Source organism: Podarcis tiliguerta (assembly GCF_965153285.1).
Source record: "Podarcis tiliguerta genome assembly, chromosome: 10".
Classification (NCBI taxonomy): domain Eukaryota; kingdom Metazoa; phylum Chordata; class Lepidosauria; order Squamata; family Lacertidae; genus Podarcis; species Podarcis tiliguerta.
Window position 1 is genome coordinate 71,672,216 of NC_139543.1, and position 26,631 is coordinate 71,698,846.

The following is a 26,631-nucleotide window of genomic DNA, read 5'->3' on the forward strand; positions in this document are numbered from 1 at the left end:
ACGGACATCTCCCGAGCTGCAGAGACTGAGGTCTGAGAGAAGGAGAGACCTGAGTACTCGCAGGAGGAGTGCTCGCCTTTGGGTGAGACAGGGAGGTGAGTCGCTGGGGGATCAGCACCGGCTGCTACCCCGACAGAGATAAAAGGCTGCTGGACCCTGCCCCAGGTTGTGGGAGCAATGTTGCTGTTTGCCAGAACCTGCCTGAGATCCTGTGCCTGACCTTGCTTGGTTTCCAACCTTGTGTCCTGCCTTGGCCTTGTTGGACTGACTCCTAGCAGAACCCTTGGATTTGGGACCAAACCTGGACCGTGTGGCTCGGGCTACCCCCGGGCCCAGCACATTGATGGACCAATGTCCTGAGTCAGCTTCCTATGTCCCTATGGCTTCAAGGAATTGGCTTCCCTCTGCCTTGGCAGTAGATAAGCCGAACAAAGTGAACAGAGTCTTCTTACCAGATAGAATTCTTTAATGATCACAGTGAGGGATAACGAACACCTCCCTCTAATTAAGGCCACCCCCATCCTGCTCAAACCACATAACCCCTACATCTGTCAACCCTCTCCCTTCCAGTGTTTCTTCTCCTAGCTGCTCTTCATCCAGTATTTCCCAGCTTCTGCCTTCTGAACTATGCCCCTCTGCAAACCAGTTTTCTAAATCTATACTGTCTTCCTGCCCCTGAGGAGATTCAGGGTCAGGGGGACCTGCCATGCCTTCTCATTGTAGCCCTCCTCAGCACGGTCCCTGACACTATTTGGGAAGGGCCATAGGGCAGAGCATGTGTGATGAATGCAGATGGTCCACGTTGGGCTGTTGAGAATTTCAGAGGGCCACAGCCGATCAATGGAGACAATCCTGGGTTATTGTATTTTAGTGTTTTGTTGTAAGCCGCCCAGAGTGGCTGCGGAAACCCAGCCAGATGGGCGGGGTATAAATAATAAATTATTATTATTATTATTATTATTATTATTATTATTATTATTTATTATTATTTTTATTATTAACCAATGGTCTGACTAAGGGCTCATCCATACATCTGTTTGCTCCATGATTTGTAGACATGCATCTGAGAGGATTTCGCTGGATTAGAGCAAACAGCGATTGCGTTTTCTACGGAAATACATTTGTTCCGATTAAGTGGTAAACAGCAGGTTTTCGTAGGGAGAGTGGCAGGACAAAACAAAAAACTATTGGATCCGTGCCTGGAAATCATGGGACAAATGGAATAAATTGCAGGACAAAGGAAAGAATGGACGAGCCCTAAGTACAGTGGTTCTCAAACTTTTTCTTCTCTTGGCCATACTTTCAGAATAAAAATTAGCTCATGCCGCACTGAATTCTTTATTAAGAGGTACATTAGAAAACAAAACTAAACAACTCCTAGCAGTGTTTGATTTGTAATGCAGAACACAACTGCTTTATAATACAATCATGAGACACCCAGAAAGCATAAAATGCAGATACAAAAGAACAGGCATCGTTTTCAAAATATAATTATAAACAAGCCTCTTACATATGCACCTTAAGTAGGTCTGCAAACTCAGTGAGAGGTGGGAACTTCCTTTTGCAGAGTAATCTCCTTTACATTAGGTTTAATTTGAGAAAGAAGAAACTCTCCTCTCCTCAACAACCCAAAGAAGCCTTTCTGTTTTCTGATCTTTCCTATTTGTCAGAGTTGAAAATTCCTGGAGAACTGTAGAAGAATAGTCAAGGCTCTGGAAAAGAGGCCTGGAAACTGTTTCTGGTTCTCTCTCTCTCTCTCTCTCTCTCTCTATATATATATATATAATTTGATACTATACTATGCTATACTGAAATGTTTCTTTGACAGTCTCTGAGCCTCGGGCCCTTTCCCCAAGAACACACACCTCCTGATGAGAGCCAGCAGAACTAATGAGATTCCTCCATAGTGATAAGGGGGGGGGGGAAATCCTGGGGTGCAGATTTACAGCTCGCCAGGGTGCCACTCCCCACAGGTCCCTCTGGTCAGCAAAAGGAGGAGTCTCCAGCCATGTTAAAGAAGCAAACAGTGATCAGTAGATCTTTATTTACAGGACTGCCTCTCCTGGTCTGCCCCACAGAGGACCTTAAAGTCCATGAATAACCATAGCTTAAAGGTCCCGGGCCCTAAGGAAGTCAGATTATCCTCCACCAGGGCCAGGGCCTTCTCAGTGATGGCTCCAACCTGGTGGAATGCTCTGTCCCATGAGACCAGGGCCCTGCAGGATTTAACCTCCTTCCGCAGGGCCTGTAAGACAGAGCTATTCCGCCTGGCTTTCAATTTGAATTTAGCCTGATCTTTTATTCCCTTTCATTTCCTCCCCCTCCCCTTTTTCTGAAGATTACCAGTTCTAATCCACAGCTAATTCTCCCCTGGTCTCCTCGCTGGCCCAAAGAGGACTAATTTAGCCAGCTAGACCTGGTGATCATCTAATGTTTATTGGATGGATTTCCCCCCTAAATTGATTTTTTAATTCTGAATTTATTGTTATTCATGTTTTATACTGTATTTTATGCTGTTTTTGTTGCATCAGTTAAGGGTTTTAAATTTTTTGTTAGCCGCCCTGAGCCCAGTTTTCTGAACTGCGAAGGGTGGGGTATAAACAACACAAAATTATTATTATTATTATTATTATTATTATTATTATTATTATTAGCAACAAGGTTCAAGCACACGAAGAGTAGGAACCCCCGAGTATATGGTTGCATGAACTTTTAAGACTTCTCCCCCATGTCCCATAATACACTTCTAACAGCATCATCAGTATGTCACAAATATGTTACAAAGTAGGAGTCTTTGGCATTCAGAAACATGGACCCGTCACCCAGCCCTGTCAAGAACACCAGTTTCCCACACCTTTTAACTACCCTCTTCCCCAAAGAACCATAATAGTATTTACACATCCCTTAGCTGCAAGGCTTTCCTGCGATTCTCCTTCGAAAGTATCAGGATTCAATCCGCCATCCCATGGATTTCTGATACCCTCCTGCCTCCTATTGTGAGGCTAAGTTCACATCTTAGGGAGGGGCAAGTGACTTTATGCTTAAGGGATTATGGAGTCAGGGGCATAGCTGTCAACTTTTCCCTTTTCTTGCAAGGAATCCTATTTGGAATAAGAGAATTTCCCTTTTAAAAAGGGGAAAGTTGACTGCTATGGTCAGGGGGGGAGCCCTGGACCCCCCTCTTCCAGAGCAGTCATTAACCGTTGAAACCAAGGAAATTGGTCAAACTGTTGAATTTTGTTGATTATTTGAAGCTTCTACAGCTTTCTATATTAGATAGTCGGAAGAAACAGAACGATTCATGGTATCCACTTATTGCTACAATTGTATAGACTGCTTTTCTGAGCCTCCTTGCTGTTGTATGGTGCCTTTGCAAATGGTCATTGTCCTGGCCTTAGAGGCTGTGGTGGGGACATGGGATTTTTGGGGACTTGTTTAACTGTCTCCCTCCCTGGTTTTAATGACGGGGTCTGGTCAATGGCATGGAGGGCCAGGGCCAGGCCATTGACAGAACGGCAGCTGTGCAAGTCAGCTGTTGGCTACACGGCTTAGCCCAGGTCTCCAACAGATTGTTGTTTGTTCCAATTCAGTGGAAATAAGTGGGTGATGTTTTTTTTTGGGGGGGGCAGTAGGGCAGAGGAAGAAGAAGAAAAGCTCTTGGGCACTGTTAAGGAAAATTCTGGGTTGAGAGACCACTCAGCAGCCCAGCTCGTCGTGGTACCAGTCCCCCATGGGTCCATGTGGTCAGTAAAAGAAGGAAATCCCAGCCAAGCAATTTGGAGCAAAAGAGCAGTCAGTAGACTTAGACCCTTTATTGTTGCGCAACAGGTTCAACAGCAGAGAGTGAACCCTGAGGATGGGGCGAGATTGACTTTTAAAACTTTCCCACCATATCCCAGAATACAGTTCGTACAGCATCATCAATACATCATCTTTTCAGCACTGATGAGTCACCAAAGGGGAGGGGTAGACAGGGGTTACGCTAATTTAACCTTGGCAAACATGTCCAGACAAGTCCTTGGTACAAGATTAGCATAAGGGCAAGACCCAGGTATAAGATTAGTGAAATATACTCAGAGTCGCAAAGTGATTTCATGCTCTTTATTCAGCTCATAGTGGTGAGGAGGAATGAATGAAAGTCCCCTCAAAGTATCTGCTTTATATACATTATTTACACAATGGGCTGCACATGATTGGCTAATTCTGGAATTCTACTGTAAGCCAATCAGGTTGTGGATTCACTTATATCTGGAGCATGCTTGGGTGGTTCCTGCCAACCAATCATACTGCTGCATTGTTCTAGGACCAATCAGACTGCTGCATTCTGAATCCTATTGTTCTAGGACCAATCAGACTGCTGCAATTTGGATCCTATTGTTCTAGGACCAATCAGACTGCTGCAGTTTGGATCCTATTCAACTCAGTACATAACAATTAGCATAGGCAAACACCTCTGAAGGCCCACCACCCAAAGTACAATAGAACTTCCTTTGCATGGCTGGACCCCTGGGCAAGTCTGGTGATGGGATTTGGCTTTCCGTGGCCAACAATTAGGTCAGCAATTGTCACCTCTGAGCACTTCCTGGAGTCCCTTTTCCAAGGACAAAATAGCGTTGGAATGGAGGAAACTGGCAAAGGAGTTGATTTTATATTATTTTTAAAGCTAGGTAACTTCCCTGAGCTGTCAAGTTGAAAGGATACATTCAGGCATAATATTTGTAACATTTAAAATTTAACAACTTTAATGTTTAGACTTTAAGATGCCCCCCACCCTGTAATTTCCGCAACAGCACAGACTTGTGTCTAAAAGAAAAAGTTGAAATGCGGTCCAGAAGCCCCTTATGACAGAGACCTGCTTGCTTAGTTTATGCTACTCGATAAAGTGGCAGGGATTCCCACAGACACCTGTTTGGCCACTGTGAGAACAGGATGCTGGAATCGATGGGTCTGAGCCAGCACAGCACTTCTTAGGTCCTCATGACATAAATGGTGCTTTATAAGAACGCAGCACACTCAGGGCTTTGGGACAAACTGCAGGGATCTGTGGGGGGAAATGATGTGGTCTGATCTGGCTGGCACATGAGCCACCAAAGTTCCTTGGAAGCAGAAACTCCAAAAGGTGTGTTTCCCTGTCATCTCGATGTGTGTGCGCGCATTTTAAATAAATGCCACCAATGTGGATATAATGCTGTGTGCTGTGCAAGTCTATCTTCAAAATATGGACATTTGAAGTATTCCAAAATTCAGCCTATTTGCTCGATGGGGAGACTCAGAACTGGCGCATTGTACCAGCCGAGCAGTTGCGTCGTTAAGAGGATATGCACCAGTATTATGTACCCAGGCTCCTCTGGGAAATGGGTTACACAGAGAGAAAATAGTGGCTGTCCCTAGGAAATCAATATAACTCTGGGGTTGCTTCCATAATCCGCACTCAAGAGGCTGTTACCTCGGATTTGTTCTCCTGAGATAACAGGCTCTGTTTGCCCAGATGAGGAGTCCTGTGGTGTCTGGAGCCCTGCCGCCTTGCCAGTCTTCCCCAGGCTCTTCCAGATGACCTGTTTACTGAGCATGCATCCTTTGCACAAAATGTGTGCAGGGGCTATACAGTGCCACTGTTGACTGAGCATGCATCCTGATTTGTTTGCAAAGGTCACCATTACCCCACTCTTCCCACTGCACTTTCCCTCCCACAAAAAAGCTTTTGAAAGAGTGGGTTTGTTGCCTAAGAGTGCAAACTCACCTTTAACAGTGCGGCCTCCATTGTTCCCCAGTACAGAACTGACTCTCGGGGTGCTTCCACAGGACGGATGATTGTGGTCTTGCTGTTGCTGGATAGCTCTGCTGGTAGACCGTGAGACTCTTAATCACATGGCTGTGGGTTTGAGCCCTATGCTGGGCAAAAGATTCCTGCATTGTAAGGGGTCGGATTAGATCAGGCACGTCCAACTCCCAAGATACTGCGATCTACTCCCAGTATATATAGAATAGAATCATAGAATCATAGAGTTGGAAGAGACCACAAGGGCCATCGAGTCCAACCCCCTGCCAAGCAGGAAACACCATCAGAGCACTCCTGACATATGGTTGTCAAGCCTCTGCTTAAAGACCTCCAAAGAAGGAGACTCCACCACACTCCTTGGCAGCAAATTCCACTGTCAAACAGCTCTTACTGTCAGGAAGTTCTTCCTAATGTTTAGGTGGAATCTTCTTTCTTGTAGTTTGGCTCCATTGCTCCGTGTCCGCTTCTCTGGAGCAGCAGAAAGCAATCTTTCTCCCTCCTCTATGTGACATCCTTTTATATATTTGAACATGGCTATCATATCACCCCTTAACCTCCTCTTCTCCAGGCTAAGCATGCCCAGCTCCCTTAGCCGTTCCTCATAAGGCATTGTTTCCAGGCCTTTGACCATTTTGGTTGCCCTCCTCTGGACACGTTCCAGTTTGTCAGTGTCCTTCTTGAACTGTGGTGCCCAGAACTGGGCACAGTACTCCAGGTGAGGTCTGACCAGAGCAGAATACAGTGGCACTATAACTTCCCTTGATCTAGATGCTATACTCCTATTGATGCAGCCCAGAATTGCATTGGCTTTTTTAGCTGCCGCATCACACTGTAGGCAGTGATCTACCTATTGGCATTTGGGGGAGGGTTGACCAGAGTTGTCAAGCTTTTTTAGGGGGGAGTTATTGAGTTTTTGGGGACAGTGTTTCACAGAGCTAATATGCTTCTTTTAGGGGGGTTTGCAAAAATATGCTCATACAATAATCCACTGCTTAAAATAGCATGCAGCGCTCCACCTGCCAGCAGACAAACGACTGCCAGTCTCCTTAACCACCTCAGCCACCAGCGCCAGGGAAGGAGGGAAAAGTCAGCACACCACGTCCCCTAATCTGGGTCCCGCAATCGACAGCAAGCACCCCAGCGACCTACCTGGTTGGACATGCCTGGACTAGATGAACCATATGCCTGTGAGGAACCTGCAATTGCAGCATAGGAGCCCTCTGTCCTCCAGTGGTTTCCATTGCTGCCTCCGGTTGTGAAGGCAGAGCATAGACATTATGGCTAGTAACCTTGGGTGATGGCCCTCTTCTCCATGGATTTGTCCCGTCCTGTTTGGAAGTCCTCCACCTTGGGGGCCATCGCTGCTTCCCCTGTGACAGGGAGTTCCATAGCTCAACTCTGTGCTGCTTCCTGTGATCTGTCCTGAATCTTCTGTTACGGAAATTACGGTGGGGGGCAGATCTTTAAAATTGTTAAATGTTACAAATATTATGCCTGAATGTATCCTTTTGACTTGACAGCTCAGGGAAGTTACCTAGCTTTAAAAATCATATAAAATTAACTCCTTTGCCAGTTTCCTCTATTCCACTGCCAATTTGCTTCATTGGCCAAGGACTTGTAAACCACTCAGTCCTCGCCATAATCCCTCAAGCGGGAGGTCACGTACTCACAGGAAGGTACTCTTAGGTGTCAATCGCTGGGCAAAGGCGCTCCTCCGGACTTGCCCAGGTGGCAGACTATGCAAACCAAGTTCTATTGTTCTTTTGCAGTAGGTGCTCAGAATGTACTTCCCAATACATATCCTGTATCTGCCTGTTGCCCCAACACATTCCTCCTATGTTAATCATGTATAACCCTCCCCTTTTCTGATGTAGTGATGATGTAGCAATGATTCAACGAACTGAATGCTGGGATAAGATAGAAACTTTAAAAAGTCCTTGTCACCCCATCCTCGGTGTTCAAAATTCCTCTTTGAACCTCTTGCGCAATAAACTTTGGTCTACAGCTATTTGCTCCGGTTGGTGGAATCCTTCCTTTATTCTGCAGCGACCTGCGAGCTCTGCCCGACCAGCTGGGTGGCTGAGCAGCCTCACACCTAGAGTTTTCCATAACACATCCAACATTCAGCATAGCAGCCTTTACAGGGGCATCTTTGGAGTTTGTCTATCAGGTGACGTGATGGGGGTGAGCACAGGTGTACACACCTGGGAGGGGTGATTCTGTCCATTTTGCTTTCTCTCGGTTTCTGGTTTGCGTATTGCTTTGGCTATTGTGAACGAAGAATGTTCCCCTTTTCAGTAGAAGCAAACAGCATCCACTTCTTCCCCCTGACCCTTATGCACACGCACACACAGATGCACAGACCATTTTGAGGGGTCCAGGAAGAGACATCCTGGCGGGCTCCTGGGTCAACTTCCTCTTCCAGCCTCCTTTGTTCTCTCCGTGTTTGCAGCCCCGATCAGGGCGACTTCCTCCCCAAGGTCTCTTCCTGTCCTCCCAGAGTGGATGGCTGACGTCATTCATATCTCCCGAATGACTCAGTTCCCTCCTCCACCCCCAGGTGGCTTTGTCTGTGCACATCCGGTCCTTCACAAGGCTTGCCGTCATCTCCATGAGCTGCAGCCCTGCTAGTCTCTTGCCTGAAAGAACAAGGTGGCTGCGTCGCCCACTTCTCGACTCTTCACCAGGAATCGGGCTTCTTCGGAGCCAAACTGTGCCTTCTGCCCTGCAGATAAACCTCCAGGGCCCCTCCAAATAAATGTCCTTTTAAAATTATTATTATTATTATTTATTTATTCCGTTTAAACATATATAACCCCATCATTATTATCCATTTTACTTCTTTGGCTCTTTAGAGCCTGTCGATTTCCTTCCCTCCCACCTCTTAGTTTTCAAAACTAACCTTTATATCACAGAGTTTCGTATATTTTCCAGTTCTAGTATAACTCGTTACTAAATACCTCAAAATTTAATTTCTCAAAAAATTCTCATTACAAGTCTTCAGATAACCCTACCGGTGTTGTTAATTGCTTACAACAATCTTTCAAATATTGTATGAGTTTACTCCAGTCCTTTTGGAACACTTGATCGCGCTGGTTTCGGGGTTTTCCCATCAGCTTCGCCAGTTCCATCATCTTCACATGCCACTCTTCTTTCGTTGGTACTTCTTGTTGTTCAATTTTTGGGCTAAAAGGATTCTTGCTGCAGTGGTTGCATACATGAACAGTCTTTTATCTTTTTTGGGTATCTCTTCACCTACTATACCCAGTAAAAAGGCTTCTGTTTTTTTAACAAAAGTGTTTTTAATCAGTTTCTTTAACTCATTATATATCATTTCCCAGAAAGCCTTTACCTCTTTACAAGTCCACCACATGTGGTAAAATATACCTTCCTTTTCTTTGCATTTCCAACACTTGTTAGATCTACAAATGCCCTTTCCGCTGTGCATTCATGATCAGCTGTGCTCAGGATGGTGATGGGGTAGTTATATGTGATTCTGCGTTCAAGACAGTTTACACTTGGAAAAGTTACATGGATGTCTGTGTGCCACCTCCAAGGTCAGACAGAGAGGGAAAGATGCCCTCTTTCTGGGCTTCCCATGGTCATTTGACTGGTCACTGTGGAGAAGTATAGAGGGTTTTTGAAATATACTCAGAGTCGAGTGTGAATTTCGTGCTCTTTATTCAGCTCATAGTAGCAATGAATGAATCTTTCACCCAAACGTCTAGCTATATATACATTATTTACACAATGGGCCCCGTGTGATTGGCTAATTCTGGGCTGCTCCTGTACGCCAATCAGGTTGCAGATTCACCTCCCCCAGAAGCCTGATGGGCTGCTCCTGCGGGCCAATCAAGTTGCTGATTCACTTCATTCAGGAGCCTGATTGGCTGCTCCTGCAGGCCAATCAGGTCCCTGATTGGGTGGCTCCTGCGGACCAATCAGACTGCTGCATTCTGGATCCTATTGTTCTAGGATTCAGCTCAGTACAGAACACCTTTGTCCAGGACTTTGTCCCCTTCCCACCATAAGTAGCTGGTCTTGGCCCCTGGCCTCTGCCTGCAAGTGTCACACGCTTCACACATTACTTTGATCTTCAGTGAAGGCAACCCCACACCTCCCTGGTGCTCCTAAAACATTTATTTATTTATTTATTTTTAAAAAAACCCATTTTATGGACCTCTTATTACACACAGACCCTGAAGCAGTTTGCCTGGGTTGTTTGCTCTGACAGACAGGCAGGCTGAGAACTTCCTCCTTATTAGGGAGCCCAGCTAAGTGAAGGTGTCTCAGAGGGCGGCACAAACATCAAGGAACAATAATTTGTGGCATTGCCTCCTTGCAACAATTGGGTGTTAGAACCTTTGTTAATGGAGAAATCCGAGGGCTCCCTTGGACAAAAAACAAGGACACCAGCCAGGAATAGCAGAGCAAAACAGCAGCCAGTAGGCTTGGTCTTTTATTGAAGACTGTCGCCACAGGACTCCCACCTGCCACCAAGTGAAACAAGATGGAAGCCCAGAACAAAAGAGGACCCCAACTTTTATTAGTTACTAATCTCCCAAGCTACACCCCTAGAACTACATCACAACTACATCATGACTACATCATTGACACATCACAAAATGGAGGGGTTGAGGGAGGAGTTGTGGAGGTAACCTGAGTATCTTGTCACCTGGCTGGTTCTTCCTTTCCCCCTCCTCATGAGTCATTTCCAGGTGACAAAGGGGAGCTTTCAGTTTCCTGCCCCCAGAGGGAAGATCTGATCATTGTCCTTTGTTCCAGTCCGTGTCAGTGGCGTAGCGTGGGGGGTGCAGGGGGGGCCGGGCGCACCGGGCGCAACATCTGGGGGGAGGGGGCGCGCTCGCACTCGCAGCTCTCTGCCCGTACCTGGCTCACTCACTCTCTCTCACTGCAGTGCTGGCTGTGCGAATCTGATCCGAGCCACCGGGTCGCCGCCCACTGTGGAGGGGAGGGTGCTAGGCGTGCGGTGCGGTGCGGAGAGAGAGAGAGGGACTATCTGGGGGAGGGACAGTGCAGCGGGGGGGGGGCGCAAATTACTTGCCTTGTCCCGGGTGCTGACAACCCACGCTACGCCACTGGTCCGTGTTGAATCCACTCCCATACGCAAGTCCTTTGTGACCTTGATGGTCTTCTGTCTGGGACCATCAAGGTTGCCATGCCAACTGGGCAGGGCTCCTGAGTACGTGTTGGTACGCTTAAGGGATTATGACCATCCTGTATCAAACCATCTTTCCTTCATGGAGCAAAATAAAAGTGGACTGGTGTAAATCCGATGTACGGTTGATTTACTATGAATTTATAACAGAAACATCTTGTATGTCGTCAGTGTGTGTGTGTGTCGTGTTTGTACAAACTGAATGATTGGGGGGGGGGGTTCCTGCAACACCTTCCACAGAAAAGGGGCAGAAGCATGGTGTCAAGAGAAGTGGGCACCCCTCTTAAGGGTCACAGGGAGCTTTCCCTCTTATTTTTCCTAGGCCCAGAGTGAGGGCCGGGGGAATATGGCTCTTGGACGAAGCCGCGCTGCAGAAATGCATGGCTCCCTCTGAGCCTCCTGCATTATTAGCTTGCCGAGTGTCAAGCACAGCAAGGAGTGAGCTGGGTCCATTGGCTAGCAGACCTAAAGCCTCTGCCTTTTGAGTGGGGGCACCATGGTTTCAAAGCACTCCTGCCCTCCTTTGAAATATGCCCTCTTGACTCTGCCTTTATTCCGATCCGTTTTTATCTTCAATCTGCTTCCTGCATGATATTTCCTGGGCAATTAAGGTGAGCGCGGAGAGGGGTGGGTTTGATGTGCACTTTGCAAGACTGCTGATCCTTTGCAAGCAAATTTAAGGGAAGCTTCACAGGGCTCAGGTTGTTGCATTGCAACACACTGTTCCCGGCAAGGCCTCAAGGTAGGGTAGGGGACACTTTGCTAAACCTGAGCTGCCAAGTTTTGACTAGCAAGCTAAGGAGGAACAGGGTGAAATAAGAAAAGATGCTTATGCAAGGATTCTGGGAATGAAGTGTGACCTCAGGAGGAACCACAGTTGCTAAGGCTGGGCTCTGGCCATTGCCATGAGCCTGCAGCAGGGAAAGTACTGTATTGCAATGACCAAAGGTCGCAAGAGAAGCACAACGAGGCTGGATGGACTTGGCTCCTTTGCTGTGACCTGTGAGCTGCTAACCTGTGGGATGGGGAACGAGGGTGTGCAGGCAGCAGAGCAGGACAGCTGCCATTTTAAGGAGAAAAGTTGGGTTCCTTTAACTGAAATTGAGGTGCTTTTGCTCTTGCTGTATCTCTGCGCTCTTGATTTAAAGGCAGAGTGTCTCTGCTGTGCAATTCGAGGAGGAGGAGGTCTGGTGAGGCTTTTCCCGCCAAGCTGGAGGTCTGGGGGCTTTTCAGCTCAGCTGCCTTAGAGCAAGAGGAAGTCACAATCACGGCTCCGGAAAGCTGTCCAGATAGTTTATCCTGCCTGCATCCTGAGACAAGAGGCCCTGACAACAGCCAGATCTTCCTCTCCTTCACCCAGTCTCCAGCATTGGCCCCTCCCCTTTGACTTGCAAGTGCCACATGGCCAGGACTGAGCTCTACATTATCTTGAATCATAGTTGGAAGGGACCCTGAGGTTCATCCAATCCAGCCCCTCCCCCCCCCCGTCCCTCACTGCAATGCAGGAATAGGCAGTTGTCCCTTATGGGGATTGGACTTACAACCTTGGTGTTATCAGCCCCTTGCCATAATCGGCTGAGCCATCCAGCCATCCAATAGGACTTACCAGTCCTGGGAATTCCAAACTCTGCTTAGTACTGTATCTCCAGTCCACCTGGAAGGAGGACCAAGTGCTTGGTTTTGCTGCAGTCCTTCAGGAGCTGGAGCCAACGGAAAGCCCTCTGATTCTGAAGGTACTCTAAGAAAAAGCCCTGATGACCCAGCTATTGAGATCCAGTTCCGCCATGGATGAATTCAGCAATGTGAAGATGTGCCTGAAAGGAATCACAGTGCCCGCCAAAGATCCCAGAAGCCAGTGGGGTGGTGGAGCAGGATTCTCAGGGGTTATGGGTGGAGCTTGTAAATTGTACAAAAACATGCACACAATTGCCACTTACTCCCAGTTGTGGAGCTGAGCTTTTCCTTGATCATTGTGCCCCATTTGTCTGAGGCGTGGTCAGCAGGTTGACTCTCCAGTTGTCGTCTCCTTCTCCTTCTTCTTCTTCTTCTTCTTCTTCTTCTTCTTCTTCTTCTTCTTCTTCTTCTTCTGGCAAATTAGGCCTGGGGGCCAGATCCACCCCAATCACCTTCTCAATCCGGCCCATGGACGGTCCGGGAATCAGTGTGTTTTTACATGAGTAGAATGTGTGCTTTTATTTCAAATGCATCTCTGGGTTATTTGTGGGGCAGAGGAATTAGTTCACCCCCCAAAAAATATATATAGTCCGGCCCCCCACAAGGTCTGAGGGACACTGGACTGGCCCCCTGCAGGAAAAGTTTGCTGGCCCCTGTTCTCCTTCTCCTTCTCCTTCTTCTCCTCCTTCTCCCTCTTCCTCTTCCTCTTCATTGAATTTTCATGCTGCCCTATACCTGGAGGTCTCAGGGCGGTTCACAGAATAGAATAAGACATAAAACCACAAAATACGTAATCAAAATAAAAACAACAACCCAATAACCCCCCCCCCAAAAAAACCCACATTTTAAAAGGACATAGGATCCTCACAACATTTAAAGTAAGGCAGAAGCTACTCGTTGGAGTCAACCCTCCTGGGGGCCACTAACCCCCCACCAGACCTGCTATTGCTGCCTTTCCAGGTAGGCAAATATGCCACAAAACGTGGCTGGAACTGGGAAGAGGGAAGTGGGGTGTGCCTAAGAGTCTGGTGTGCGCCTTTTTTATTTTCATTTTCCTGGCAGGGAGGCAGGCGGGCTGGAGGAAGGAAGGAAGTGGGCTGAGCCGGGAGCTGCAGCTCTGCTCTCAGAGTCCATCCTGAGTCCAGAGGGAAGCTGGACGTGGAGTGTGAGCCTCTGCAAGGTAAGGGACGGGGCCTTTGCGGGACTGGGAGGTGGTGGCGATGCAAGGACGGGGGGTCTGTGTAAGCCTGCTGTAGTGATGGGCTTGTTGGACCCGGAGCCGTGCAGCTTCCCTTGTTTTCTCTAGGGAAAGCTCACTGCAAATGGCAAGCGTCAGATAAAAAATATTGGGGCGGCGGGGCGGGAAGTGAAACTGCCAAGATCGTAAGGCTGCTGTACAAATCCATGGAGAGAGCATGCTTGGAATATGGTTCTGGTTTCCTCACTTGTTGCAGGATGCTGTAGATGGGAGACATCTAGAGAAGGTCAGGGAAATTGACCAAGAGGATGGAGCAGCTATTCCCTTGTGAGCAAAGGTTGCAAAAAGTAGGCCTTTTAATGCAATGAGGTTTTGAAGCAATGAGGTAGAGGGAATGTTCTTTCACATGTGGTGGACTTGTAAAAGGGCCATGGGTGGCTTCTTCTTCTTCTTCTTCTTCTTGTTCTTCTTCTTCTTCTTCTTCGATCACTTGTAGCCGAGTAAGATTGTCTTCCATAAACACAGTTTTAACAGTGAGTCTGTAAGTGACTGTGGAGGACAATTCTGGATCCACATGTCCTTCCACAGTGGGGTTATAGGTTTCCGGGCGAGAGTTGATCACGGTGTGGATTTGCCAAGTGTGCCTTCCTCTTAGCACGTTTCTCCCTTGCGTCCTGAGTTTGAGTGTCTTCAAAGCCCAGGACACCTTTGGTAAAGGCTGTTCTCCAACTGGAGCACTCGCAGGCCAGTGTTTCCCAGTTGTCAGTGTTTATACTACATTTTTTTAGATTTGCCTTGAGACAAATCCCTGTAACGGGGTGAGCTCCCGTTGTTCTGTCCCACCCCCTGCCAACCTAGCAGTTCAAAAGCATGCCAGTGCAAGTAGATAAATAGGTACTGCTGCGGTGGGAAGGTAAATGGCGTTTCTGTGCACTCTAGTTTCTGTCACAGTGTTCCGTTGTGCCAGAAGCGGTTTAGTGATGCTGGCCACATGACCCAGAAAACTGTGGACAAATGCCGGTTCCCTTGGCCTGAAAGCGAGATGAGCGCCGCAATCCCATAGTTGCCTGTGACGGGACATAACCATCCAGGGGTCCTTTACCTTTACATCTTTACTGGACTTGTAAAAGGCTAAAAGAGTATTAGGAAATAATCCATAATGAACTGGGGGGGGGGGCGGTGTTTAAAAGTACTTTCCCAAAAAAACCAGAGTCCTTTCTGTTGGAGAAAAGGTTATTTATTTATGCCACTACTGTGGCCTGCGTTTTGTTAGCCCCAAAATGGAAAAAGAATGAGGTCCCAACCAACGAAGATTGGCAACTTAAGTTGATGGAAATTCGCAGCTTGCAGGTTTAACATATGGAATCAGAAAACAAGGTGAACACACGTTCAGAGAAGATTGGAAGACGTTTATTGAATGTATGGGAAATAATTGTGGACAGCTGATAATGCTGGCAGGATTAAGATAACTTCAACAGTGTAAATAAGTTTTGATGGATGCAATAATGGAATACTGAATGGTATACTTTCTGTAAAATATGCAGGGATTTATTATATGTAAAATGAACCATGGAAAGAGAAGGGAAGTCATTGATATTTTAAGGATGTAAAAATGAGTATTTAAAATTGTAAAACAGAAAATGTAATAATATATATATCTCCAGACAGGCAGCACCTGTGCCCTTTGGATGGGCTTGGCTCAGAGCAGGTCATTTGTGGCAATGCAGAAGGCATTGGGGAATAGTCCAGAACAGGATTAGTTGTTCCTGGGAGCAAAGGTGAGGTTCCAAGTGGTGGTTGCCTGTGCCAAATCTCTTGACCCTGGGCTTCAAGGTGAGCAACAGCCTTCCACATATGTGGTGACCCTCAGCAGTTTGCTCCCTGCGGGTTTATGGCAGGGCTGGCCTATGAGACGGACTGAGGCAGCCACCTCAGGCGGCAGAATCCCATGGGCGGCACCCCCACAAGCACCCTGCCCACCCCGGCTGCTGCTGCCCCTGGAGAAGCTTCTATTTTGTTGTCACCTATACCCCAGAGTCGTGCGCGACTGGACCTAATGGTCAGTAATAGCTCAGTCAGTAGAGCATGAGTCTCTTAATCCCAGGTGTCACGTTTCCGGTTCACACGCGGTCCCCCAGCAGGGGACGTCAGGACCGGGTGCAAGATGGTGGAGTGGGAGCAGGAACAGGGGTCCAGAAGCCAGGAGTCGGGAAGCCAAGAGTCCGAGGGTCAGAGAGCTGGGAGTCAAGAAGCCAAGGGTCAGGAAGCAAGAAGCCAAACGCAGCAAGGCAGGAAGCGTGTTGCTGTTGCAAAGAGCCGAAGGGAAAATGCTGACCTTATATCCCTTCCCAGCTCTTGCCACCAGGTGCTGTGAGTTACCAATCGGCCTCACCTGTGTGGCTGCGCATTGCCTCTCCAGAACAAACTTAGGAAGGCCCCAGTCCTGTGAAGCTCTACCAGTCACAGGGCCTGGCTTCTGCATGGACACCTAACGCCAGGCTTGTGGGTTTGAGCCCCACGTTGGATGATATATTTCTGCATCGCAGGGGGTTCCCTAGATGACCCCTGGTGACCCCTTCCAACTCTACAGTTCTGCGAGGACACTTGATTTGTTTTTGATGTACCCAGTTTAAAAACGCATCTTTGCTTTTGGTCTTTGACAATGACAGGAGAAGGTAATTGAATGACATTTATCTTACGTGTTGGTGCAACAAGAAGGTGTGATGAAATCAATGTTAAAAGTGGCCTCCCCCTTCTAATTAGAGTTCGCTTTTATTACTTAACCTGAAAAATTACTTTTCCCTTCCTTCAACAGCTGCCAAAAGACAGGTGCAATGAGCTTTGGATAACAGGCAACTATTTTTTAAAGATTATTGAGTTAACTGGCTAAAAGGCAGATGATAACTCTGCCTTGCTCAGTTGATTCCCTCTGGGTGTTGTGAAACTTCAGCTTCCGCCTCCCTTGACCATGGGTTGTGCCAACTGGGGCCAATGAGAGTTACAATCCAACAGCATTTGGAGGGCACCAGGTTGGGGAAAGCTGGCTTGCTCATCTGTTGGTTCATTGCCCTTGTACCAACAAGAGCTTCACACAAATTCCTTGCTGTGCATCGTTAGGTCTGTGGAGACTCCATTTCCAGAACCGTGGCTGGGTTCAGCGCAAGGTCTGTACTCCTTGCATGCAGCATTTAAGTCCAATTGAAGTGAAGCCAAACAGCAAGAGGTTGGGTATTCTGGAGGGAGACTCAGCAAATATTGTCCTCAAAGAGCCAAGTAAAATAACACGCGCTGGAAATGACTTTTGTTGTCGCACGCCTTGCCAGAAGCAGCCGTAACCTTTTCACGTGGTGTTTGCTGGGGCCCAGATCTCCTCCTATGAATTACTTCTGTGCTCCCAAAGGCTTTTCGCGGCTGACCGAGGTTCTCGGTTTACTCTGTGTGGGAGAAAGTGTGTGTGTGTGTGTGTGTGTGTGTGTGTGTGAGAGAGAGAGAGAGAGAGAGAGAGAGAGAGAGAGCGCAGTGGCGTAGCGTGGGTTGTGAGCACCCAGGGCAAGGCAGGTAATTTGCGCCCCCTACCCCGTGGATTTGCACCCCCTAACCCTAACCCCAAGATGTTGCGCCCGGTGCAGCCGGCCCCCCCTGCACCCCCCACGCTACGCCACTGAGAGAGAGATTGCAGGATACGCTTTTGGTCCTTATTCTCTGTACGTTGTGTCAATTTGCTGGTCGACGCAACTGCCTAAGGAACACAAAACAATGGTGTGCAGATCCAGAAGGGTTGACCCTTGTCAAGAGACTTTTGGAGGATGGTCGATTGGGCTTCCTTGCAGATTGTTTAGGCATCATATCAGTGCCACCCGGATAGTTCAGTTGGTTAGAGCGTGGTGCTGCAGGTTCGTTTCCCCGTACGGGACAGCTGCATATTCCTGCCTTGCAGCGAGACTAGATGATCCTTGGAGTCCCTTCCAACTCTGCAATTCTGTGAAAAGCCTTGGGTGTCCACGCTGGCTTCTGAGAGATTTTCTGATTTCCTTGTCAGGTTCGGGAGGGTTTTAATGATGCCGGGCCCCTAGCTTTCAAAGGGGATTCAAAAATTAAAATAAAATTAAAAAGGATTGGAAAACTTGCTTTTGGAGAACAGTGTTTAGCTGTGCAAACTGTGTGGTGATTCCATGCCTCTGAGGCCAGTCTGTTCTGCTCGTGGGCTCCCCCTAAGTTTGTTCTGAAGAGACAAGGCGTGGCCGCACAGGTGAGGCCACTTGGTAACTCACAGCACCTGGTGGCAAGAGCCGGGAAGGGATATAAGGTCAGCATTTCCCTTTGGCTCTTTGCCACAGCAACACGCTTCCTGCCTTGCTGCATTTGGCTTCTTGACTTCTGACTCTCTGACCCTTGACTTCTTGACTCCTGGCTTCCTGACTCTTGTTCCTGCTCCTATCCTTCCATCTTGCCCCCGGTCCCACCATCCTCTGCCAGGACTTCAACTGCCTGTAAACTGGACCGTGACAGTTTGCTGTGGCCAACCTACATCCCGGCCAGGGAGCAAGATGGACGGGCCTATAGATTTCACCACTGTGCTGCGGGATCTCCACATGCAGGTAGCTATGCTCCAGGGGGAGGTTCAAGCACTTTGAGCAGCCCCTGCTGTGGCCCCAGTCCAACATGCTCCCCCTGTCCCATCGCCGGAGAGGTTCAGGGGGGAGAGTGGGGCCCTTCTAGGCTTTGTAAGCCAGTGTCGGCTGATGTTTGCCACTTGTGCAGCAGACTTTCCCACCCCACGGAGCCGGGAGTGCCTTATGGTCAGCCTACTCGTGGGACCGGCACTTTCTTGGGTCACTCCGTACCTTAAGGCCGACGACCCTCTGCTGGAGAATTTGGACGACTTCATTGCTGCCCTGGAGGGCATGTTCAGGGAGCCCCTCACAACCTCCGGCAGGGGGCTCGCCCGGTTACCGAGTACAGTGGTACCTCGGGTTACATACACTTCAGGTGACATACGCTTCAGGTTACAGACTCTGCTAACCCAGAAATAGTGCTTCAGGTTAAGAACTTTGCTTCAGGATGAGAACAGAAATCATGTTCTGGTGGTGCGGCGGCAGCAGCAGCAGGAGGCCCCATTAGCTAAAGTGGTGCTTCAGGCCAAGAACAGTTTCAGGTTAAGAACAGACCTCCAGAACAAATTAAGTACTTAACCCGAGGTACCACTGTACACTGCTGAGTTTCGTCAGTGGGTTGCAGACACCCTGTGGAATGAAGCTGCCTGTCGGTTCCACTTCCACCAGGAACTTCATCCCCACATTAAGAATGAACTGGCACAGGTGACAACCCCCCCAGCAGCCCTGACAGACTTTATCATGTTGTGTATTAACAATGACACACGCCTGTCTGAGAGAGATTCCGAGCACCAATCAAGGGAGTCCCTGGAGTCCAGCGCTGCAGTGGGGCTGGAAGAGGAGCCCATGGAAGTCGGTGCAGTCTACTTCCCCCTTTGAACAGGTCTCACTGTCCGGCAATCTGTCTGCTCAGCGGTCAAGCATCTGCCCCAATCAGAATCCCATGGTCAGGACCCAAGCCCAAGAGTCGTGTCCAGCAGCTGGCATTCAGAAGCACTGCTGCCTCCGACTGTGGAGGCAGAACAAATCCATCAAGGTTAGCAGCCGTTGATAGCCTTACCCTCCATGAATTTGTCTAATCCTCTTTTAAAGCACTCTTCGAATGCCTGAAGGGCTCTCTGGCATAGAATGGGGAAAATATTTCTTCTCTGCAAATCAAGAGGGTAGTGCTAAATTTAATGGGTCTGAGTTACAGGGAAGTCGATCTCGGTTTAGCAACAGGAGAACTGTCTTAGGGCTCGTCCGGACTTCCTATTGTGCCATGTTCCTAGGTACAGGTCAGTGCTTTAAAGCACCCTGTCTGAGCGCCTTAAACTTTTGCCTTAGTGCTTTTCCTGCAAAAAAACTGCTTTTTACTGCAAATGGCAGTCCGCGGGGAACCTAAGAACATTTAATCCAAGGCATCAATGAGCTGGAGGGATGAATGGGTGGGCTCTCTCCATTGTTGGAGGTCTTCAAGCCTCTGTTGGAGATGCTCAGGACTTCCTAAATGGAGCAGGAGCCTGGACCCCTTCTGGAGACCCCCCTCCCCCTGAGGCAGACCCCACAGGGAGGGAGTTGTACCCCAAGGAGGCACAGCTTGAGTAACCATTTCTAATGGAATTTTAACAAGGCGCTCTCCAAAGGCAAAAACAGGATGAGTAGTTTAGCAGGGCCAGAGGCCAGGAAACTAGTGATATATCCCCGGTAAATTGGGATGGTTAAGCATAATGCTCTTAAGGTACGGCCATCCAAATGGATCATTTTGCTCATTTAATCTGCAAGCTCTGTTAGCTTGGGAAAAAGCAGCACCCTGGAGACTTCTGTGCTGTTTGGGAAAGCCATGCCCCCTTGAACAAAGGCAGCAGGTTGATGTGGTGAGAGCTCTGGGGATTTGCGTGCTGTAATGATCAAGATCCCTGGGGCTGATGGGAGTTGTAGTCCAAAACATCTGGAGGCAATGGGTTGGGGGGAAGGCTGCATTCGGAGGTGATGATCGTCTTGGTTTAAGTCATTCCTGCATTGCAGGGGTTTGGATGACCTCAGGGTTCCCTTCCAGCTCTACAATTCATTCAGGCCTGTTAAATTCAGGGGAAAGCTGCAGGGCAAGTCTGAACGAGCCCTAAAACAATCTCAGCGACCTCTGACCGCACCAGGGCTCTTCTGCCAGCCTCCCTTTCTGAGCTACTGCCATTATCTGTGATGGCCTGGGACTCGGGCTTTGAGCCAGGGGAGTCTCAGTCTGCACTGGATCCTTTCCCTCAGGTGGCAGCTGAACCACCTGCCGGAAGCTGAATCAGAGTCAGGGACACCATTCCCCCGCCCAAAGCCTTCCTGCCGTGAGCAAGGGCTGATTGCAAAGACGGCTCCAGGTCTAGGCAAGGTGGTGGCCTGGGCAAGATCCTGTCACGGTCTGCCCCAGTGCCGGATTTACGTCTAAGCTAAGCAAGCTATAGCTGACCAGGGCTGGATTTAGGTTTGATGAAGCCCTCAGCTCCTGAAGGTAATGGGGCCCTTGATATGTCCAGCTGTCCTTTGTCAACAACAAATTGTCACTGTTTTTGTGTGTTGAATATATGCTATATATGGTCATTTATGAACCCAATAAGGATCTAAAGCATGGGTAGGCAGCCTAAGGCCCAGGGGCCGGATGTGGTCCATTCATCTTCTCAATCTGGCCCACGGATGGTCTGGAAACCATCCTGTTTTTACATGAGTAGAATGTGTCCTTTTATTTAAAATGCACCTCTGGGTTATTTGTGGGGCCTGCCTGGTGTTTTTACATGAGTAGAATGTGTCCTTTTATTTGTGGGTTATTGTGGGGCATAGGAATTTGTTCACCCCCCCCCAAAAAAAAATATAGTCCGGCCCCGCACAAGGTCTGAGGGACAGTGGACCAACCCCCTGCTGAAGGTTTGCTGACCCCTGATCTAAAGCTGTCTGCACATAACAAATAGGAGCCCACACAACACAAAACATTGTTGCTTTATGTAGGTTTTATTTTATTTGTTTTTTATCTTATATTTTGGAAATGTACATCCAGGGTTTTTTTTCCTTTAAATTTTTCTGGGGCCCCCAAGAGAGTGGGGCCCTAAGCTATAGCTTGCTTAGCTTAGACATAAATCCGGCACTGGGGCAGACCGTGACAGGATCTTGCCCAGGCCACCACCTTGCCTAGACCTGGAGCCGTCTTTGCAATCAGCCCTTGCTCACGGCAGGAAGGCTTTGGGTGGGGGAATTGTGTCCCTGACTCTGATTCAGCTTCCGGCGGGTCTCCGCTCTCCCTTTTCTTTTCTCGGAAAGTTTCGATGTCACGGCGTGCTTGAAAGAGGCTCCAGGGAGTGCCTGGCAAGTCCCGGGGCTCAGCTGAGCCAGGCAGCCTTTGGATAAACGGGTCTTTGCGTGTGTGTCTCTTCTGTGGAAAACCCCACAGACTCTCTGGCACCCCAAAATGCCCTTCTTTCCTCTTTCGCCTCCTTTCGACACCTGCTGGCTTTCACAGTGGCGGCCGTGGGAAGCCTGAGACCACCCTGAAACTGCATTTGAAGGCTTAGCATTCATAGAGACATAGAACTGTAGAGCTGTGGGAGGGACCCAAAGGTCATTTAGTTCAAACCCCCTCCTCTGCAATGCAGGAATCTCAACAAAAGCATAAAGGCGGGCTGGTCTTTGGACAGCAATATTTTAGCATGAGCAGGAGTGCCTCACCTATGGTTACCAGATTTTTTTCAATGAATCGGGGACACTGGTTTTTTTGTTGAAGCTGAGTAGCAACAGGGAGTCAGTAGTGGGGATGGTTAGGCAAAAGACCCTGGGCCCAAGCACACATGCATATTGTATAAAGGTGCAAAGCCCTTCTTTCGCACCCTACGAAACATAAATGCACAGAGTTTTTAAAAAACTGAGCAACGGCCGTCCGCCTGCACCTCCCGATCCTCCCCCGATCGGTCAAAACAAAGGGGGAAGGGGACAGGAGATCTGTGCCGCCGGACATCCCCAGTAAAGCGCACCAGACACATCATATGGGTGAGGAAAAATGGCGGGCGCCACAGCAGCGAGCAGCTCCTGAAGCCAGCCAGAGCCAACTGCGCTACCAGGCTGGCTCTGGGCTGCTGAGGCTGAGGCTGCCGCTGCCGCGTTTCCCAGAGACAGATTTGCAAATCTGGGGACAATCCGGGGACAGATTTGCAAATCCGGGGACTGTCTCTGGGAACTGGGGATGTCTGGTAACCCTAGCCTCACCGCCAGTCACGCTGCAAAAGGTCCCTGCTGGACTTGCCTCGTAAGGTGACAGGTCACCATTTACGATGCCTGAGTCCTGAGTGTCTCCTTCTCTGCAGAAGGTCACAGACTAAACCCTATCCGGTGAAAAGGATCAAGTAGCAGGAAACCCTGCACTGCAGGGGGTTGGACTAGATGACCGCTGGGGGACCCCTTCCAACTTTCCAGTTCTGTGATCCTGTGAAACCCTTCTTCCCGACACTCCTGGGAAGCCACGTCCAGTCAGCACAGACCATGTTGTGTTGGGTCAGCTGCCCCCAAATCTGATGCCCACCAGATGTTTTGGAGTACAGCTCCCTTGAGTCCCGCTAGACGGAGTGTTTCTCAACCTGTGGGTCCCCAGATGTTGTTGGACTACAACTCCCATCATCCCTGACCACTGGTCATGCTGGCTAGGAATGATGTAGTCCAACAACATCTGGGGACCCACAGGTTGAGAAACACTGCGCTAAAAACTAAAACACTTGCAGGGCACCTGGCATGTCAGATTCTGATGCTCTGACTCGTTTTCTGCAGCTGTTGCTGACACGCAGGCAAGCCCAGCATTGTCCAGGGGCTGGAGATCCGCCTCACCCAACCTGGCAACCTTCAGATGTTATGAATAGTTAACCTGTGGAACTCCCTCCCACGGGAGGCAGAGACGGCCAGCCACTTGGATGGCTTTAAAAGAGGGTTGGACCAATTCGAGGAGGAGGAGGAGGAGGAGGAGGAGGAGGAGGAGGCTGTCGAGGGCTCTTAGCCAGGATGCCTATACTGGACAAGGTGGGCCACGGGCCTGATCCAGAAGATTCTTCCACGGAGCATGCACAAAGTGCCCATCCCTTCCGATTCCAACAGCAACCATCAGTTCCTTCCAGGCCAGACTCTGTAAGTTCCTGGTGAGCCTGAGACCAGCAGCAATCTCCTGCAAGAGGCAGGAGGGACAAATATTTCAGTGGGGAGGGGGAAAGGGGCAATGCCCCCTCCCCTAAGGCCTGGTCTCTCTTCACCCAGGGATCCGTCCCTCCGTCTTTGCCTGTCTGCCTTCTTGCTTGGCCCTGCTTGGCTGCAGCCTAGAGAGGCTTCCAACAGCCAGCTCTGAACTTTTCCTGCTTCTCTCTCTCCCCCCCCCCCATCACACATACCCCCGTTGCCATGACAACACTTTAAACTAACACTCTGTTCCCCAGGCTGCCGAGGGGGCTGAGTTCGCAGCAGAAAATTTATCTTTCTGGTTTCTTTCCTCTCCAGACACTCTCTCCCCCTCCCTCTCTCTCTTTCTCTCTCTCTCTCCCCCCCCAACTCCATCCGCCCCCCTGTTCCCTCCCTCCTTCCCTTACTCTCCAGCAAGCGAGGGAGCCAGCAAGCGCTGCTATGGTTGCTCAGGTCCTGACAGCCCACCCCAGAACTGCCAGTGGTCTCTCCTCTAAAGGTAAGGGTCCCTCCGGGCAGGAGGGCTCCAAACGGCCCCTTGGCACACTGCAGGGGCACCTGCCAAACTCTAGGCAAAGAGGCGGAAGTGACATGTGTGGGCACTGGAGAAGCAGAGGGCGGAATGGGGCCAACTCACTCACCGCCAGAAGAAAGTGAGTGGCATGCGATGGGGAGGAAGGCAAGGTGGGCTTGGAAGAGTCAGAAGACCCCTGGTCAGCATGTGAACTGCTGAGAGTGGACACAGAGTGTTCTGCACCGGGATGGCAGTTGCAGCTGGGCAGGCAGGGGGAAGAGGGTGCCAGGGAAGAGGGTGCCTGGCACAGAATGCTCAGGGGGGGACATGCACGGGGTTAGCAGGAGTGTGCAAAAAGTAGGAAGTACTTTTGCGTTAGTGTGCCAGCCGGAAGTGCACTGGAGAAAGTGTGGCAAGGTGAGAGTGAGGGAGACGTGCGCTAGGATGACTCAAGTGTTGTGGCTGCGCAACGAGGGTTGTGCCAACATATGGGCGCAGGGGGCCAGCTCCGTGCCCTAGTGAGAGAATCGGCATGTGGGTGGCAAGGGCTTGTGGGAGGCTGTGCGCCTGTGTGAGTTGCAGTATCAATGTGTGATCGCACACTGGCACACCCTCTCTGTGCCCAGTGGACCCGCGTCTAAGTACTTCTTCTTCTGCGATCTCTTGTAGCCGAGCAAGGTTGTCTTCCATAAACACAGTTTTAACGATGAGTCCATAAGTGACTGTGGAGGCCAATTCTGGACCCACATGTCCTTCCACAGTGGGGACATTGGTTTCTGGGTGGGAGAGAAGCCCAAGGAAGATAAAATTATCCTCCTGGGGGATTTTAATGCAAGAGTTGGGTGAGATTTCATCTCGGTACAGGGGAGTGGTGGAACAGTCTCGGAGGTGGGGACTAATGCCCCCCTCTCTCTGGGTCCACATCTGTATGAAAGACTGGCATGTGTGGGTCACAGGCCTATAGAACAGCAGGTGTGACTCATGCTATACAAGGAGCCTCTCCAGCCCCTGCTGACCTTGGTTTTAGGGCTGTCTAGGGCACGAAGGAAGGACTCAGAATGCCTGTGGCAAGCTGGGAAATGTAGTCCGCCACATCTGGCACTGTTGCACTCCTCCTTGTGGCAAGTGAAATTATTGGGGAAAGGGTGAAACACCGATGGGAGGCAGGTTGAAGCAGACGGCAGCTTGAGGCTGCCTTGGCTCTCCTCTGGAACATGCCCTTGTCAGACGTGACCAGCCGCCTCGAGCCCTGCTGGCAGGTTGGCACTCATCAGGGCCAATGTGGGAAGTTTTAGGAGAGCTTTGTGGGGTTTGGGGTTGGGCTGGGCTCAGCTGGAAGGCAGGCAGGGAGTGTTGCACAAGGACTGAACAATGGTTCTCCTAGGAAGGTGCGTTCTGTTCACCTTGCACGGTGTGGTGCTTTAATTTTGGCACGTGCTGGCTTGTTTTTGTTCCAGTATCGCCCCTTAGTTAGGCGGAGGATGACCAGATCTTGACCTGCAAATGAAGTAGACAAATCTAACGTTTGCCACTACCATTATTACCACATTTACACCCCATTTTTCCTTCAAAGAGCTAAAGGTGGAGACAGTGGCGTAGTGTGGGTTGTCAGCACCCAGGGCAAGGCAAGTAATTTGCGCTCCCAACCCGTGGATTTGCGCCCCCTAACCCTAACCCCCAGATGTTGCGCCCAGTGCGGCCGCCCCCCCTGCACCCCCCACGCTACGCCACTGGGTGGAGAGCATAGTTCTTCCCCTCTCCATTTTGTCTTCACAGCAACCTTGTGAGGTAGGTTAGGCAGAGAAAGTGCAACTGGCCCCACAGTCACCCAGTGAGCTTCATGACTCTGTTAGGGTTCCAAGCCCAACCTGTCAGCACCCCACATTCCGGCTGCTATAATAAAATAATAATAAAATTTTATTTATATCCCACCCTCCCCAGCCGAAGCCGGGCTCAGAGTGGCTAAAAACAATAAAAGTAACACAGCATTCTAAAATCAATTCATTTTAAAATCAATTCAAAATCAAATAATACCATCCTGGCAAAATACAAATGGGCTGCTCAGCCAGTTTCAGGAAGGGCCTTAGCTGGTTTGCTTTTAAGGGTCATGGTTTAGGAGTGTGATAAGCATGCAGTCAAAAGGTCACTTTCTTGTTGCTCCAATAGCAGGTTCTTCCTCCTTCCTTTTTGGAAATGCCCCATCCAGCCAGTGACCCTTCCTGGAATGGGAATCACAGGGAAAATGGCCTCTCATTGGGTGCAGGGCCTGTATGAGAGGAATAGCATGGGGGGGGGGGGCATTCTGTGAGAACAGCTTGCACTTGGAGGGGTTGGAGCGGGGGCAGGGAGCTGCTGGTATGCCGGCCAATCTTGGCCACCAGGAAGTCCTATTTCGCCCATGAAGCTATTTTCTCCAAACCATGCCCACCCAGCCCTCAGCTAACCATTGCAGCCTCCGACAGAGTTCTGGGATGGAGGGAGAGTCAAGCAGAGATGCTCACT

At 49.5% G+C, this 26,631-nt stretch overlaps 1 protein-coding gene across 7 annotated transcripts in view; it reads left to right on the forward strand.

The window, feature by feature from the left end:
- Positions 1-13,702: 13,702 nt before the first annotated feature.
- Positions 13,703-26,631, forward strand: part of SHANK3 (SH3 and multiple ankyrin repeat domains 3) — a 434,403-nt gene continuing 421,474 nt past the window's right edge. For 6 of the 7 annotated variants that reach the window (XR_014502588.1, XR_014502589.1, XM_083401722.1 and 3 more), the window contains exon 1: positions 23,993-24,114. The gene's annotated coding sequence lies outside the window, so the exon portion shown is untranslated. Of the gene's footprint in view, positions 13,813-23,992; positions 24,115-26,631 lie in introns of those variants that run through there. The other variant, XM_083401725.1, reaches the window with a different exon arrangement.